This window comes from Sus scrofa, chromosome 9, assembly GCF_000003025.6.
Source record: "Sus scrofa isolate TJ Tabasco breed Duroc chromosome 9, Sscrofa11.1, whole genome shotgun sequence".
Lineage (NCBI taxonomy): Eukaryota > Metazoa > Chordata > Mammalia > Artiodactyla > Suidae > Sus > Sus scrofa.
In genome coordinates this window covers 1577309-1594784 of record NC_010451.4, presented here as the reverse complement: position 1 = coordinate 1594784, position 17476 = coordinate 1577309, and the positions used below count along the sequence as shown (strand labels likewise).

The 17476-nt window shown below is 42.7% G+C and overlaps 1 pseudogene; it reads right to left on the bottom strand.

Annotated features, from left to right (window-relative positions):
* Window positions 1-17476, bottom strand: part of LOC110255358 — a 218355-nt pseudogene that overhangs the window by 98796 nt on the left and 102083 nt on the right.

The following is a 17476-nucleotide window of genomic DNA, read 5'->3' as shown; positions in this document are numbered from 1 at the left end:
TAAATGTATTTCTTGCATAGTAATATTCCAATTTTTATGTCATCACCATAGACTTGAATTGCAAAGAGACTTTTTTTTTGGAGTATTAGAAGTCTTAACAAAGACAATGGTTTAAAGCATCTAAAAGCACGTCTTAGATCATAAAATTTCCTGTCCCACCATAGTGGAGCGAGAGTCATGACACCTGAGAAACACCATCGGAAAACCAACAAAATGGAAAATATTCATTGACTACTACTAAGTGGAAATGCATAGTACGTATAGTATCATTGCACAATTTAAGTGGAAACTATGTAACAAACTGTAAAAATCACCAAAGATACTACGTTTGAAATGATTAAATAGAGGGTAATGGAACACTCTTCATGCACAGCATTATTTATAAAACATGGGTGGTGCGTTTGCCCCTGTTCCCACCAAATGGAAAACAAAATACATTAAATGTCGGAATATCCACGTGATGCTCTATTCTTTCCATCAACTGTGACACGAACGGCAGGGCAGACTTCAAACGCTTAAGGGCTCAGTTCCAACAGACTCCCCTCCCTTCAGACACAACTACAAGTAATGGGTCCATAGGCTACCAAGTCAGGGCTTCCCACAACCTTCTCCCAGGTCTGATAATTTCCCGGAATGTCTCACAGAACTCAAAGAAATATTCACTTACACTTACCAGTTTATCACAAGAGATGTTGTAAAAGACAAATGAGCAGCCACATGCAGAGACACACAGCACCAGGTCTGGGGGCTTCCTAGGGCAGGAGCTTCTATCACCATGAAGCTGGAGAGCACCACCCTCCTGGTACACGGATCTGCTCACCGACATGGACCCTCTCCTCTCCATAGCTTAGCATTTGTATGGAGGCTAAGGATCAATATTAAGTCAGTTTCAAGCTCCTCCATTCTCCCTGAAGATTCGGAAGTGGAAATAAAGGCACAAACTTGTAATCACGGTTTGCCATTTTCGATGCACAGACCCCGGCTTGAAGCTGTCCTGGATCCTACCAAGAACTCTCAGAACAGAAGACACCCAAGAAATTCTAAAGGATTTAGGAGTCCTGTATCAGCAACCATGGTCCAAGACCAAATAATAGAAGAAAAGGTGAGGAGCATCTACCACTCCTGTCATCCAGGGAATTACAAGGGTTTTAGGAGCCCTCTGTCAGAAGCTGGGAAACAGAGAGCAAAGATGTATTTATAGTGTAAATGTATTTATAAAGCTCACTAACTAATGTGCTGTTACGGACCCCGCACAGCAAAATGATCATCAAAGAACAAATCTACTGGAACAGTACTAGAATCCCATTCGGTCATTAATAACTACTCAATCCATCACCATATCACATGAAAGTGTCCTCCAAGATGAAGCTATTCCAGTTGGCAGGCTTCCAGTTGACCTTGTCAGCTTCTAAAGGCAGGAATGGTCTCGGCAACACATGACTTCGTGCTTTCATGCAAATGACAGAATTGAGCCAAGAGACAGAATCATCACTTGCTTTGAGCCTCTTCCAGATGTTACTCCAACACTGGATTTGTGGCACACAGCACTGGTGACTGTCCTGTAAAATTTCCAGGTGCATCCTGACTCCCATGACTTCCTGGAACTTAGGTATGGGAACTCTGCGTTCTGAGTACCAAGACTAGCTTTCTCTGGATGTGGGGACCCATAACTCAGAGGTCAGAGTCTTCCCAGATCTCCTGTGTCTCACCTCAGGTCCATTTGAACATCAATAATGGAGAGTTGATTCAAGTCAAAGATCAGTGACCGACATTAATGCCCAAATCTGTTCAGACTGACATCTACCCCTTGGCACGTTCATGAGTAATTCAGGCAGAAGGTGGAACAGGGGCCTCAAACACTGATCATTCCTGCCAGTGTGAACTCAAAGCCCAAGACGAATATTTGGTCAGTTCCTTTACATACTGTTACAACCACGGATGTGGGACAGTCATCCATCTATTAATTTAAAAAGGACTGGTGGAGACTTTATGAAATTCTAGGAACCACTAGGCAATGGATTTATGTTGATAAATGGAACAGAGATATACTGAGGAAAAGAACTGAGTTTCCATGCAGTTCTATTTTGGTGGGGAAACTCTAGGGAATTTAAACAATATAAACACAGAACGTATAGGTGGTTGGAAGAGACAAGTGAACTGGGTTGATACGACTTATAAAGGGTAACTCTGGCGGTGTTGGTGGATTTTCCATAAAGAGTGTGACCGAGGAAGGCCACCTGGAGGATGTGACAGTTGAGTAGAAAGTTGAAAGGTAAGAAACACCCATCAATATGGAGAGTGGGGGTGGGGAGGGGGTGCTAAACAGACAACTGCAAGGGCAAGGACCCTGATATTCTCCAAAAATAAAGAGACCATGGGAAACCAGGAGGAGAGGTGTACACAGAAAGGATTGATTATGGGGAGGAGCTTCATCAGCCATGGAAAAGTGAACTTTATGCCAAAAAGAATGAAATCCATTAAATGGGTTTAAAAGACTTCTAACCGAATTTAATCTTATTAAACACCTCTGGTTGCTAATCAGAAAATGGATTATGAAAAATTAGATGGGTCCCTGACATAAACTATAGGAATGTTTTCTTAGATCGGGCACCCAAGGCATTAGGAATAAAAGTAAAAATGAACAGGTGTGACCTAAACAAACCAATGAGTTTTGCATAGCCGAGGAAAACAAAACAAAAACAAAAAACAAAAAACAAAAAGACAACCTATGGAATGGGAGAAAATAGTTGCAAATGATGCAACTGACAAGAGCTTCATCTCCAAGATACACAAACAGCTCGACAACAAAAAAGAATCCAAATGAAAAATAGGCAGAAGAACTAAATAGACATTTCTCCAAAGCAGACTCATGGATAGCCAGGAGGCATATGAAAAAATGATCAATATCACCAATTATTAGAGAAATGAACATCTGCGATGGCATACCACCTCACACCATTCCGAATGGCCATCATAAAAAAGTCTACACACTACAAATTCTGGAGAGGGTGTGCAGCACAGGAAACCATCCTGCACTGCTGTTGGGAATGGAATTTGATGCAACCACTATGGAAAACTGTATGGAGGCTCCTCAGAAATCTAAATCTGGAACTACAGTATGACCCAGCAACAGCACTCTTTGCAACAGCCAAGACACGGAGAGAGCCTGAATGTCCATCAACAGATGAACGGGTTAGAAAAGGGGGTATATATACACAATGGAACACTACCCAGCTATAAAGAAAGAACAAGATGATGCCATTTTCATCAATCTGGAGGCAACTTGAGATTCTCATATTAGGTGAAGGAAGTCAGAAAGAGAAAGACAAATACCACATGATATCACCTAAATGTGGAATCGAAGATAGGGCATAAATGAACCTATTTACAAGACAGACTCAAAGACAGAGAGAAAAGAATTGTTGGAGCCAAGGGGACGTGGGCAGGAGGCAGGATGAACAGGGAATTTGGAGTTGGTAGATGCTAACTATTACACTTAGAATGGATCAGCAATGAGGTCCTACTGTGCAGCACAGGGAACTACATCCAGTCTCTTGGGATAGACCATGATGGAAGATAACATAAGGAAAGGAATGTATATATACATGTATGACTGGGTCATCTTGCAGAGAGGAGAAATGGGTACAACATTGTAAATCAACTACACTTTCGTAAGAAATGAGAAAAAATTAAATAAAAGTTAAAACTTATTTTTAAACAGGAGGTGAGGTTATGAGTCGAGATCTGAGATGGTGGTGCTCCGGGCTAGGTCACTTGCTGGGTAGTTAGAGAGAAATTCACCTACTCAAGATGTGCTTTCGGTGAAGGACCACACTTGCTGACGAATTAGGGAGGGATATGAAAACTAAAGGAAGGAATTGAGGGGACCTCAGAAATGTGGGGCTTAGATAATTCAGGTCTTAGCTGAAGAAAAGTGATATGCAGGTTATCTATGTCTGCAGAACCAATCACTCAAAAGAGCTTTATAACATTACACTATCTGGTGAGCTTTGAATGCTGGGCTGGGCTCAGTATTTCTTTTGCTCCACATGCATCAACATGTGGATTATTATGCGTCACTTAGTGATAATCGGGTGGCAGGTGGGCATGTCTAGAGAGTCCAAGGTGGCTTCACTCTCATGCTTGACAACTTGGAGCATTGGCTGAAAGCCTCTGCTTCCCCACAGAGTCTAAGAGGCTCTCCTTATGATCTTACAAGCAGAGCAGTTGAATTTCTCACATGCTGGCTCAGGACTCACAGAGCAAGCGCCCTGGGAGTCAAAGGAAGCTGCAGTGTCTCCTATGACGCAGCCTCGGGAGACCCAGAACATCATTTGCACTGTCTTCCACTTGATGAAACAACCACTAACGCCATCCAGACTCAAGAAAACGTGGGTTGTGGTGTGAACTAAAGGATGGAGGATTTTTTATCAGGAGATGAAAATGGTCTTAAATTGACCATGGTGATGGTTGCATGGACCTATGAAATACTTTTTTCACACTTTAAATGGGTGAAGGGTTGATGTCTGAGTTTCATCAATACAACCATTTTTTAATTTTGATGGTTTTCATTGTATCAAATTAATATCTATTCAATTAGCCAAAATCAACAATAATTCCTTGAATATTGTTTAGAGTGAATAAATCTATTCAATTAGGCAAAATCCAAATAATGCTTTCTTTGGAGAATTGAGGGGCTGCTGTGAGAAACTTCAATGAAGATTCTGAAAGCCTTATTTTTGAGAGTGTCCATGAAACCTGCCATTAAGGCTCCTAGAATTACTTTCATACAGCTGAAAGTGACAGTGGGCCTTAAATCTTCCCGAGATTTTGACAAAGACACTTACAGCTCCAGTGTGGGTCGGATCTTTGATTTGGAGGCCTCTCTTACCTGGAGAAGAGTTTTCTGGAAGCTATGGGGAATGAGAAATAGCCTTCTATTCAAACGGAGCAAGACATTGCTCCCTTAAATACTTTCCTAAACTTTCCTCAAGACTCAAAAAAAATCATTCTTAACTTTCCATATAGCATTTTATACACCACAGTTGAGCAGCTGCAGTATATAAAATACACTAGATGGAATTTGTATCTTCTTCCAGGAAATCTTCCCAGCAAAATCTAAGAATATACTAGGGGCCCTTTACAGTTTATCCCAGATGACAATACTGTTAAGCATTCCACAGCTACCTCACAAGTGTCTTCTCTCCCTGACCTTTCAAACTATAATTTTCCCAATATCCCACGAGCCCTCACCATCTCTATAAGAACTTTCTAGCTATCCCTAGGAGTCTCCCTAAGGCTCCTTCGGCTTCTACCCCACCCTCCAGCCCCAGAGCAACTGCCACAGGATTTGGGCCTCCGTTACAGCATACTCTCCCTCCCAGGTGTCGCAGGGGGAGCTGGTGTTCTGTGCTGCAAACACACTGCCCCAAACCTTAGTGTTTGAAGCCTCAACCATCGGACTCTATGTTAGGATGTCGTGGTTGAGGAAGTTAGGCAAGAATTGGCTGTGAGAAGACTGCAGGGGTTCAGGCTTCTGCCCCTGGTGGCACCACTGGAATGGCTCATGTCTTCAGTAGGTGGCTGGCCCAGGCTGGAGGACCCAACATGATTTCATTCCCATGCCTGCTGCCAAATGAGGCGGGTGTGGGGGGAGTTGAAGGCAGGGCTTAGCAAGCACCCCCCCCCCACCCCAGCATGTTCTCTCAGAGTTCTCCACGTGGTTTTCATGGGGGTAGTCAAACTTCCACGGGGCAGCCATGAGCTCCAGGAGGAAATCCTCCAGCAGACCCAGGCAGGGCCACAAAGGCTCTCGTCACTGAGATGCAACATTCCCAGATCATTATTTCCACGGTATTCCCTGTGTACGCATGCCAACGAGACCCGTCCAAACGCAAGGGGAAATCGGACGGCACCTCTTAAGACGAGACACAGCAGAGAAGTTGTCCATGTTTTCATCTCTCTCAGCATCACAAGGGAATGTTTCACGGGCGCTATGGGAGCAGGAGTCGATATTTCCTAGTTGGCCTCCCTAAGCTTAAGATGCCTGTTTCTGCCAAAGGCATACATCTAGTAGCACAGAGCAGAAATCAGGATCAGACATACACATGAGGGGCTGAACAGAAGGAGATCAGCGTGGTGCAGTGGGAAGACACGGGGCTCACCTCCCCCAGGAACGTTCTGAAAATCCATCTGCCTGTGGAGGACTTCTCACTGAAAATGAACTGGAGACTCACAGGAACGCTCGTACACTCAAGGCGGCAGAAGAAGATCCCCAGGAGTCAGGGAGGGAGGGAAGAGTCAGATCAGGACCAGTGCACCTGGGAGCTGACACAGGGGAGGAGGGGATTTCATGGGCTGGACATCCTCCTGGGGGAACGAGCTGTTGGAACCACATACTGGGCACCCCAGCCCGGGTTTCTGACCCTGGGAAGATGTCTTCCCTTTGCTGGTTTGAACCGCACTGAGACTTGCAGGAGGGCTGCACAAAACCTAGAATCCACTCGTGATGAGCACATGCCCTCCTGCCTACACCCGGGAACAAGGCAGAGGAAGCAGACTCTAACTGTGTGGGACTCTGACCCGGCTCCAGTGACCACCCCAGTGTGCAGCCCATGATGAATGTCCATGGCAGAGCCTCTAAATCCAGCACTGTTATACTTCAACTGATAACAAACTGAATTTAGTTCGAAGTAGATTTATATGTGAAAACAGGAACAAGAAATCCAGTGACCAACAGGGACATAGAAAAGTACTCATTCCTAATCACTGTGGAATTGCAGATCAAAACCACACTGCGTTATCACCTCACAACTGTTAGAAGATCCATCCAGAAGAGAAGAGGTAACAATTGCTGGCAAGAATGTGGAGATGAGGAAAGCTGTGGACACCACTGGTTCAAATGGAAATTGGTATTAAAACAAAACACACTATAAAAACCATTACAGAGGTCCCTCAAAAACATCACTAGTAGAACCACATATGATCCTGCAAGTCCACCTTTGGGTATATATAAACAAAGAAAATGGCAGGAGGAATGTGAATAGATATCTACCCTTCCACAGGTATTGCAGCATCATGCCACAATGGCCAAGAGCGAAAACAAACTAGGTGATAATCAACAGATGAATAGAGCAAAGAAGAACTTGAAGTTGATCCTGAACACAATCAGTCAATAGGGAAGAACCAACTAAAATAAACGTGCTAAGGCTACACTCACAATAGAATAGCTTTTTTTTTTTTTTTAACTGACGATACCAACTGCGAGAAAGGACACAAAGCAAACAGAACTGAATAAAATACTGGCTGGAATGGAAAATGGTGCAGCCATTTTGAAAAACAATTTTGCCCTTTCTAGGAAACGTATGCTAACCATAACACCTAGCAATTATGACCTTAAGATTTTTGCCCAAGAGAAATAAAAAAAAAAATCCACACAAAGGCTTGCATGGAGATATTCACAGAAGCCTTATTCACAATTGCCAAAAACTAGGAAATGCCTAAAAGTCCATTATTGAATGAACAGGTGAAGAAATGGTGGTATATTCAAGCAGTGACTATGTTGAGAATGATATAAGACAATCCAGACTTTCTACAACATATCCTCCACAATCTCCAGAACATCATTCAAAGTAACTGGCACATAAAAAAGGATATATAGAGCCCAAACTCAAGACAATAGGTTGGAAAATGGCCTGCTGCCAGTTTGAATCAGTATGTGCACAGCTCCTGTCCTGTGGCTGTCCCAGCTGAGGTGTCAGGAGCAACTATCTCATAGTGAGAACTCTGGCGAAGTTCCTTTAGTATTTGTTGTAAGGCTGGTTTAGTGTTGCTGAATTCTCTCAGCTTTTGCTTGTCTGTGAAGGTTTTGATTTCTCCTTCAAACCTGAATGAAAGCCTAGCTGGGTAAAGTAATCTTGGTTGGAGGTTTTTTCCTTTCATCACGTGAAGTATATCATGCCACTCCCTTCTGGCCTGCAGAGTTTCTGATGAAAAATCTGCCAATAACCTTATCGGGGTTCCCATGTATGTTACCTGCTTCTTTTCCCTAGCTGCTTTCCAGATTTTCTCTTTGTCTTTAATTTTGGTCAGTTTGATTAGTATGTGTCTCGGTGTGTTCCTCCTTGGGTTTATTTTATATGGTACTCGTTGTGCTTCCTGGGGTTGGGTGAGTGGTTCCTTTCCCATGTTAGGGACGTTTTTGGCTGTTATCTCTTGGAATATTTTTTCTGTCCCCTTCTCTCTCTCTCTTCTCCTTCTGGCACCCCTACAATATGGATGTTGGTGTGTTTCACGTTGTCCCAGAGTTCTCTGAGACTCTCTTCATTTGTTTCCAATCTTTTTTCTCTTTTCTGTTCTGCATCCATCATTTCCATTAATCTGTCCTCCTCCTCACTTATTGGTTCTTCTGCCTCCTGTATTCGGCTGTTGGCTGCTTCTAGTGGATTTTTTACTTCAGTGATTATATTTTGCATCTCTTCTTGTTTAAGTTTTATCTCTTGTATCTCTTTGCTCAGTGTGTCCTGTAAGTTATCCATCTTTGCCTCCAGTTTATTTCCAATGTCTTGCATCATCTTCAGCATCAACGGTCTAAAGTCTTTCTCCTGGAGGCTGAGAATCTCCTCCTTGCTTAGCTGATTTTCTGGGGTTTTTCCTTTCTCCCTCATCTGAGTTACAGTTCCCTGTCTTTTCATTTTTGTACGTTTTTGGTGTGGTGACCTCTTTACAGGTAATAGAGTTGTAGCCTCTCTTACTTCTGGTGTCTGCTCCCCTGTGGCTGAAGTCAGCATGGGGGGGTTGCTGAAGGCTTCCTGGTGGGAGGGGCTGATGCCTGCCCACTGGTAGGTAGAGCTGATTCCTGTCCCTCTGGTGGGTGGGGCTTAGTCTCTGGATGGGATTAGAGGCAGCTGTGCGCCTGGGGGGTCTTAAGTAGGCTATTTACTGAGGGGCATGCCTGTGATTCCAGTGGGTTGTTGTTTGCCCTGGGGCTTCTCAGCACTGACTGATGGATGGGGCCAGATGTTCCCAAAATGGCCCCCTCCAGAGAAAGGCATGCTGCTGAATGTTCCCCAGAGCTTTGCTTCCAATGTCCTTCCCTCACAACAAGCCACATTCACCCCTGTTTTCCCAGGATGTCCTCCAAGAACTGCAGTCAGGTTCGACCCAGATGCCTAGGGAGACTTTGCTTTGTCCTGGGACCCAGCGCATGTGAAAGTCTGTGTGTGCCTTTTAAGAATGGGGTCTCCATTTCCCCCAGTCCTGTGGAGCTCCCATGCACAAGCCCCACTGGCCTTCAATGACAGATGCTCCAGGGGCTCTTTCTCCCAGTGCCAGATCCCCACACGTGAGAGTTTAATGTGGGGCTCAGAACTCTCACTCCTATAGGTGGGTCTCTGTGAACCAGTTAGTCCCAGTCTGTGGGGCTTCCCACCTGGGAGGTATAGGGTTGTTTACATCACAAAATCGCCCCTCCTACCTCTTCATGTGGCCTCCTCTTTGTCTTCTGGAGTAGGATATCTTTTTTAAGATTTCCGGTCCATTCAGGTGCAGACTGCTCAGCCTTTAGTTGTGAATTTTGTTGTTTGTAGGAGAGAAGTTGAGCTCCAGTCCTACTATTCTGCAGTCTTAATCCCCTGCACTCAAGGAAGCCCTTGATTCCCCAGATTTTCCAGTTTTGAAATGAAGCCAAACAACAACAGACCCAGAATTGCCAAAGCAATACTGAGAAACAAAAACCAAGCAGGAGGCATAACTCTCCCAGACTTCAAGAAATACTACAAAGCCACAGTCATCAAAACAGTGTGGTACTGGTATCAAAACAGACAGACAGACCAATGGAACAGAAGAGAGGACCTGGAAATAAACCCTGACACCTATGGTCCATTAGTCTTTGACAGGGAGGCAAGAACATAAAATGGGAAAGAGAGAGTCTATTCAGCAAGCATTGCTGGGAAACCTGGACAGCTGCATGCAAAGCAATGAAACTAGAACACACCCTCACACCATGCACAAAAATAAACTCCAAATGGCTGAAAGACTTAAATATATGACAGGACACCATCACACTCCTAGAAGAGAACATAGGCAAAACACTCTCTGACATCAACATCATGAATATTTTCTCAGGTCAGTCTCCCAAAGCAATAGAAATTCGAGCAAAAATAAACCCATGGGACCTCATCAAACTGAAAAGCTTTGGCACAGCAAAGGAAACCCAAAAGAAAATAAAAAGACTACTTTCAGAATGGGAGAAAACAGTTTCAAATGATGCAACTGACAAGGGCTTAATCTCTAGAATATATAAACAACTTATACAACCCAACAGCAAAAAAGCCAATCAATCAATGGAAAAATGGGCAAAAGACCTGAATAGACATTTCTCCAAAGAAGATACACAGATGGCCAACAAACACATGAAAAAATGCTCAACATCGCTGGTTATAAGAGAAAGGCAAATCAAAACTACCACAAGATACCACCTCACACCAGTCAGAATGGCCATCATTCATAAATCCACAAATAACAAGTGCTGGAGGGGCTGTGGAGAAAAGGGCACCCTCCTGCACTGTTGGTGGGAATGTCAACTGGTACAGCCACTATGGAGAACAGTTTGGAGATACCTTAGAAATCTATGCATACATAGAACTTCCATATGACCCTGCAATCCCACTCTTGGGCATATAGCCAGACAAAACTCTACTTAAAAGAGACACGTGCACCCTCATGTTCATTGCAGCCCTATTCACAATAGCCAAGACATGGAAACAGCCCAAATGTCCATCGACAGATGATTGCATTAGGAAGATGTGGTATATATACACAGTGGAATAATACTCAGCCATAAAAAGAATGACATAATGCCACTTGCAGCAACATGGATGGAACTAGAGACTCTCATCCTGAGTGAAATGAGTCAGAAAGACAAAGACATATATCATATGATATCACTTATGACTGGAATCTAATATACAGCAAAAATGAACATCTCCACACAAAAGAAAATCATGGACCTGGAGAATAGACTTATGGCTGCCTGACAGGAGAGGGAGGGAGTGGGAGGGGTCAGGAGCTTGAGGTATCAGATACAACTTGTAATAGATTTACAAGGAGATCCTGCTGAGTAGCATTGAGAACTCATATTGCAACAGAACAAAGGGTGGGAAAAAATGCATATGTGTAAGACTAACTTGATCCCCATGCTGTAGAGCAGGAAAAAAAATAAATAAATAAAAAATGAAGCCAATAATCTGTGCCTGGCCTTCTTCAGAGGGCTTTCTGTCTCAGAGAGAACTCTGGTCTGAAGTACCAGGGGCAAGGACTCTGCACCTGGCAATCTACAAGCAAGTTAAATTAGATGAAGCACAAAGGAAAAAGTAAGAAAGTGTGTTCTACACTAAGCCACTAGCAGTTCACCAATTACACTTTGGGGTATCCTACCCAAGCACTGGGTCCCACAAAAATTTCCAGTGCTTCCAGCTTTGGAAAGGGGTAGCAGAGAAGACGGCAGAGTAGAAGGACTTGAGCTCCCTTCCTCTCACATAAACACAAAATCACAACTAACTGTTGAGTAAGAATTGATACAAATGAATGGAGCCCATTGAGCTAATACGGTGGAAACCAACCTCACAAAATGGCTGGAAACAAACGTATAAACTTCCATCTCAGGAAGCTTGAAAAGGAACAAAAACTACATAAGAAACAAGGTAAATAAAAAACAGAAAGATACAGGAAATATGTCCCATAAAGAAAGAAATCTGTAGTTTCATTGAAAAGTTTAATCAAAGTAAAAAGCCAGTAGGAGTAAGAATCAATATAAAGGTAATAATATTAATTGTACAAATAAGATGCACAAAGAGGCGAATAACGATACACTCTGTAGGTGTTAAGATGGTTAAAAAGAGATAGCACAATTTTATATCAATAAACTAGGTAAATATGGAGAAGGAAGTAGTTTCCAGAAGAACATAAACTTGTTGAAGCTGAAAAATATCCCCCTCATTCTTCAGGCTGGGAAAGGGAACATAGAGTAACCGAGAATCAAAGTTACTAGAAAACGTTATTTCTTCTGTGTTTGTGCAACGAAAATAAAAAATGCCATAATGACCACATTTTACAGTAATTCTGTTTTTTATCAACCATGCACCCAAGCCTGAAAGGCTGCTTCAACCTATGACAGGAAATACTCATTTGGTAAACTGTCATCATTTCAGGACAGTGTTCAGGCTCAGAGTAATCTCTGCCACTAATCTCCCCACACAAACAGCAACCAGTCCACAACCAAACCCAACAATCTCCATCCCCTACACAGTATCCTTCAATAAGAACCTAAATATCTCAAAAAGCATGCACCTGGGAGTTCCCTCTGTGGCTCAGCAGGTTAGGAATGTGACTGCAGTGGAGAGGGCTGCTGTGAGGCACAGGCTTCATCCCAAGACTGGTTTAGTGGATTAAAGATCTGGCAGCAGCTGTAGCAAAAATTTGCAATACTTTGCTTACGGCACAAAAAAAAAAAAAAAAAAAGAAGACACTCTCTCCATGGCCCTGATCTATCTCTGTTTGTAGTTAGGATCATTTGTGCCTTATTTTAGATTCCACATATAAGCCATATCATATGGCATTTGTCTTTCTCTTTCTGACATACTTCACTTAGTATGACAATCACTAGTTCCATCCATGCTACTGCACCTGGCATTCTTCTGTCCTTTTTATAGCTGAGTAGTATTCCTTTGAATATATGTATAACATCTTCCTAATCCATTCCCCTGTCGAAGGACATCAAGGCGGTTTCCATGACCGTGACCATGGTGAGCAGACTTGTGGTTGCCAAGGAAGAGCAGGTAGGGACTGGGATGGATGGAGAGTCTGGGGTTGGTGGATGAAAAGGGTGACATTTGGAATGGATGGGCAAGGGGGTCCTACCGTTCAGCACAGGGAACTGGCTATGACTGGGTCAATTTGCTGTACAACAGAAATTGAAGAAAATGTGCAAATCAACTGTAAGTTAATTTTTTAATTTTAGAAATTTTTTTAAAAGGTATGTACCTACTCTCCATTCCTGAGAGTCATGAGACGATTTTTGGAGAGCCCTCCCTCGCTACACCGACCCAATAACCTTGAGTTTGTCAGACTATAGGTAGGTTTCTGGTGGTCTGTGGCTGTTTCAGCTTTAACACTGAGGTTTTATAGACATACAGTTAAGTTGTGAGTCAAAGATTAATCTCAGGGAGATTTACGATAACAAACATCATAACTGAGGGTTTCCTAAGTCGACTCGAAAAATAAACGTTATTGGAGTCAAGACAGTAAAGGAAACTAGAGGTTAAATTGTCCGTGGAGATACTCAAATGGTTAGAGGTTGTCCTTGCTGGTGACAAAGGTAGAGATGGAGAGACGATGTGGGATGCAGGAGCACAAGTCCTCAGGGCATGAGGAATAGCAGGGAGCTCAATGGGGCAGACAGCAGGGGCCGTAGCTGGAATGCCATGAACATCAAAAGTGAAGGATTGGGGACTGAGGAGGAAATAGAATATTTTGCAGAAGGTGACAGGGCTCCTTCCAACTCGGATGAATGCGTCTGGTGAGTGTTGATCAGAGACGACACATCCAGGCACTTTCTCCTATTTGTCTCACGTTTGAAACACATCACTAACTCCAGATACCTTTTCCAGATAATTAATTATATGCTACCCCATTTAAATCTCATGACCAGCCTATGAGATACCAATCCTTAGCCCCATTTATAGACCATGAACCTGACTCTCCAAGAGGGTAAACTATTTTCCTGACCTCATATACCTCAAACTGAACCCAGGTCTCCTGAATACAAAAGCCACACCTAATACTGCTCAGACACTTTTTGAAGGAAGGATGACTTTTCCAAAAGCCCCCATGGATCAGTGATTTGGGGGAAGATCATACAACTAGGACCACTGAAAACATTAAATGAGGAAAACTAAAATACAAATGCATGAATACAACTTTTAAATTATTGAAGCCAATACAACCTAAATCAACATTCTCAAAATTCCCCAACAGTGCTTAAGAGCTCCCTCCAATTTCTGTCTTTGCTGCATACCAGACTGATGACAAACACTTTGAGAACCAGCACCCATCCTTGGGACACCCTTTGAGTGACAGGGGACTGGGCTTCGTGTCTGCTTCCTGGCTCCTGTTACGCCATGGCTTTCCTCACTACCTGATGTCCTCAGTGAAAGGAACTCTTTTGTTTACACAGGTAAAATTAGAGCACAGACAACACTGACGCTGGTCCCAAACTCCAGACAACTTTCTAGTCCAAGAATTCTTTCTCCAAGTCTCTCGACAAAGTGTCCCTAAGGATCTTTGCAAATACACCTTTGGTTAGAAACTGGACCGTCCGCTGAAGCCACTTTAATGAGCCACAAGTCTACAAGCCATTTCTGTGGAACAAACTCAGGAATCCTCTTCTCACAGGGGAAGCAACAAAAGCCCAGGGGACTTGCCCTGTTCTATGAGAGCCTTCCTTCCCTCCCACCACACACACAGACACCCACCCTCACCCTGGCTGAAGGTCTGTAATGGGCTCCTGGAGGAAGGGCGACAGTCAGCATTTCACACTCCCAGAGGTTCAGTGCACAGCTACTTGTAAACATAGTGGGAAACATCTCTCTATTAAGAGCTCTTCAGAATCCACATCAGCAGCTCTGGCTCTGAAAGGTGAGTCCAGTAGTCATGGGTCTTCTTTGAATAATTTAAAATTCAATGGATTCATTGAGAAAATAAAAGGAAACCAAACTCTCTCAACAACTTTCATTCTTGACCCCTGTGGAACTGTGGCCTCAGCAAAGTTTGTACCACAGAAAGGTCCTTCTGGGCCCAGAAACCAGCCTGCCCAGGAGACCCCAGGAACGTGTGGACAGTCTCAGCAGCCACAGTCACAGGAAAGCTTGTGTAGCCGCAGCCATGAACAGGAAATCAGAAAGCAGTGCCCTGGTGTTCAGTTTGGATGAGGCACAGAGCCCCGTGTCCCCTGTTGTCATCAAAAAGACCCATCCCCTGAAGGAAAGGTTGGGGGAGAGTTAGAACCCCTGTGCCAGGTGGGGGAGGCAGGATGGGATGTCGTGATGCAATGCGCTAGAAAGAACCACGGTAACCAGTGGAGAGGAAGGGAGGGACCAGAAGCAGGTGTCATATTGTGCACTGACCATGAACACCAGACCCCAGAACTGAGACGGCATCAGACACGGTACTCCCTGGCGTCTTTTGGATACTTGAAAATGCTCCTGGCATGTATTGAAAGAAAATTTCTATTATTCTCCTAAAACTTTTTAAATCATTGAAAATCTATCAACACTTTATCTTCAGCAAAAGTACTTTATTAAAATGTTTCTTAACTCTGATGTGTATGAGTAAACACCTCTGAGTATTTTATAGATAGCATTTCTTTTAGTCTCACATCAATGCTGCATTATAGGGACAATTTTTCCCATTTTACAAACAGAAAGAACGGCGAGTGAGAGAGATTTGAAGGGTCAGGTGCAAGTGAAAATGATTGCCCCTGGGATGCCCGGGATCTGCATCTTCTCTCTCCAGACTCCACGATGCCATCACACAGACAGAAGCCCAGAGTGAAGGTGTGGTTGGCCTCACTGAACTCTGCTTGGGTCAGAGGGCAAAGAGCACACATGCTGCCCAGTGCTTGGTCCCATTCCTCAGACCAGAGCCTGTTCATAGGCTGACCAGAGAATGGTGAGGGATCTGAAAGCTATGCCCCAGGTGGAATGCCCAAAGGATCTATGGGGGCTTACTTTTGGAAAAGGGAAGGCAGTAGGTGTGCTGGCTCTATTCAGACATTTCAGTGTTTTGATGTAGAAATGAGATGATTTGTGCCATTGAAGTCATGGGGGATGAAGTGCTATGACTAGAGATTTGTCATGATAGAGCTAACACCCTTGGTAGTACGTTAGCCTGTCACTAGAGTAATTTAGTTTATAAAGATTAATGAAACAGATCAAACACATTCTTTCCTTTTTCTTTTTCCTTTTTTTTTTTTGTTTTTTGCTTTTTCAGAGCTGCAGCCTATGCCACAGCAATGCTAGATCTAAGCCATGTTTGAGGTCTGTGCTACAGCTCATGGCAATGCCTGATACCTTAACCAACTGGGCGAGACCAGGGATAGAATCCACATCCTCATGGATACTGGTTGGGTTCATTAACCACCGAGCTGTGATGGGTACTCTGAGGCATGCATTTAGAAAGGCCATTAGTGATATTTTTGAAGTTTCATTATGCCATACTAAGGACCTGGGCATATATTCCATCCAGCGTTTCAGTTACAGAGATAATTAAGAAATTGGGAAACATTTTGGCATACATTTTAGTGAAAATGTGAATAACTTCAAGTAATATGTAAGGTGATTAAAAATGTAAATCTATTTCTATATGCCAGAAAATTAAATAAAAATAATGGTTATACTTAAAATTTTATGCTGAAAATTTTTAGAGCACTAAAATAAATCACAATTTTGTATTTTATAACATTTGAAAGGATTTAAAATTATTTCCATAATTCTGTTTTCTCATTCTGATAAATACTTCTATAACTTTTCCTGAATTTTTAGTATACCCTGAAACTATTGCTTAGGACTGCAGTAATTATTCCAAGTCATCCCTTATAATTTATCATCTATTCTGATTTGTCAGGACTTCTTTGAAACAAAGAAAGACTGCCTCTGTCATGACCATGACCAAATGGCAAAAACTAGAAAAGGTATTAAACTCTTTAGTGAAACTGTAACCAAGAACTCAACAAAACCGTGAACAATGGTTGTGTATTTTTACCATTGCAAGTCATGGGGATTCATTTACATTGGAGCACAGAAGAAAATTCTGGGACTGAATATGAGCCACAGCTGTGACCTAGGCTACAGCAGCACAACCACCAGATTCTTTAACACTCTGTATGCCATGGGTACAGGCATTTAAAAAAGTCATATTTTTGGAATGTTCTTCTCCATATGCTCTGCCTGTTTTGTGGATTATCAGTTCTGAAGAGCAAAAAGTTGTCAACAGTTACATGTCAAAAATCCGTGGGTGACTAATGTCCAGACTCCAGAAATATCATGCAGATCTCAGAAACTACATATGTGAGGAAGGATGTCATAAATTTCTTATCAAAATGTAAATAAAGTAGCTGTATTAAAATTTTCTACAGTATTATAAAACCTAAATTAAAACAGATAAAAGGGGAAAATTCATAACATAAATTACCAAATTTACAACAGTTGACTCATGTGTCTACAGCCAGACTGGAGAAGAATAATTTGAATTGTCCAGGATTTTTGAATTATATGAATATATGATTTTTACTTACAAACAACCTAAGCCATTAATTTACTTATCCTGCAATTATGCAATTTCCATACACTAATGAAAAGTTCACCATCTTTCTCCTCTGAAAGACCTGGATTCTCTGGACAGGGAAGCTAAATTGTTTTCA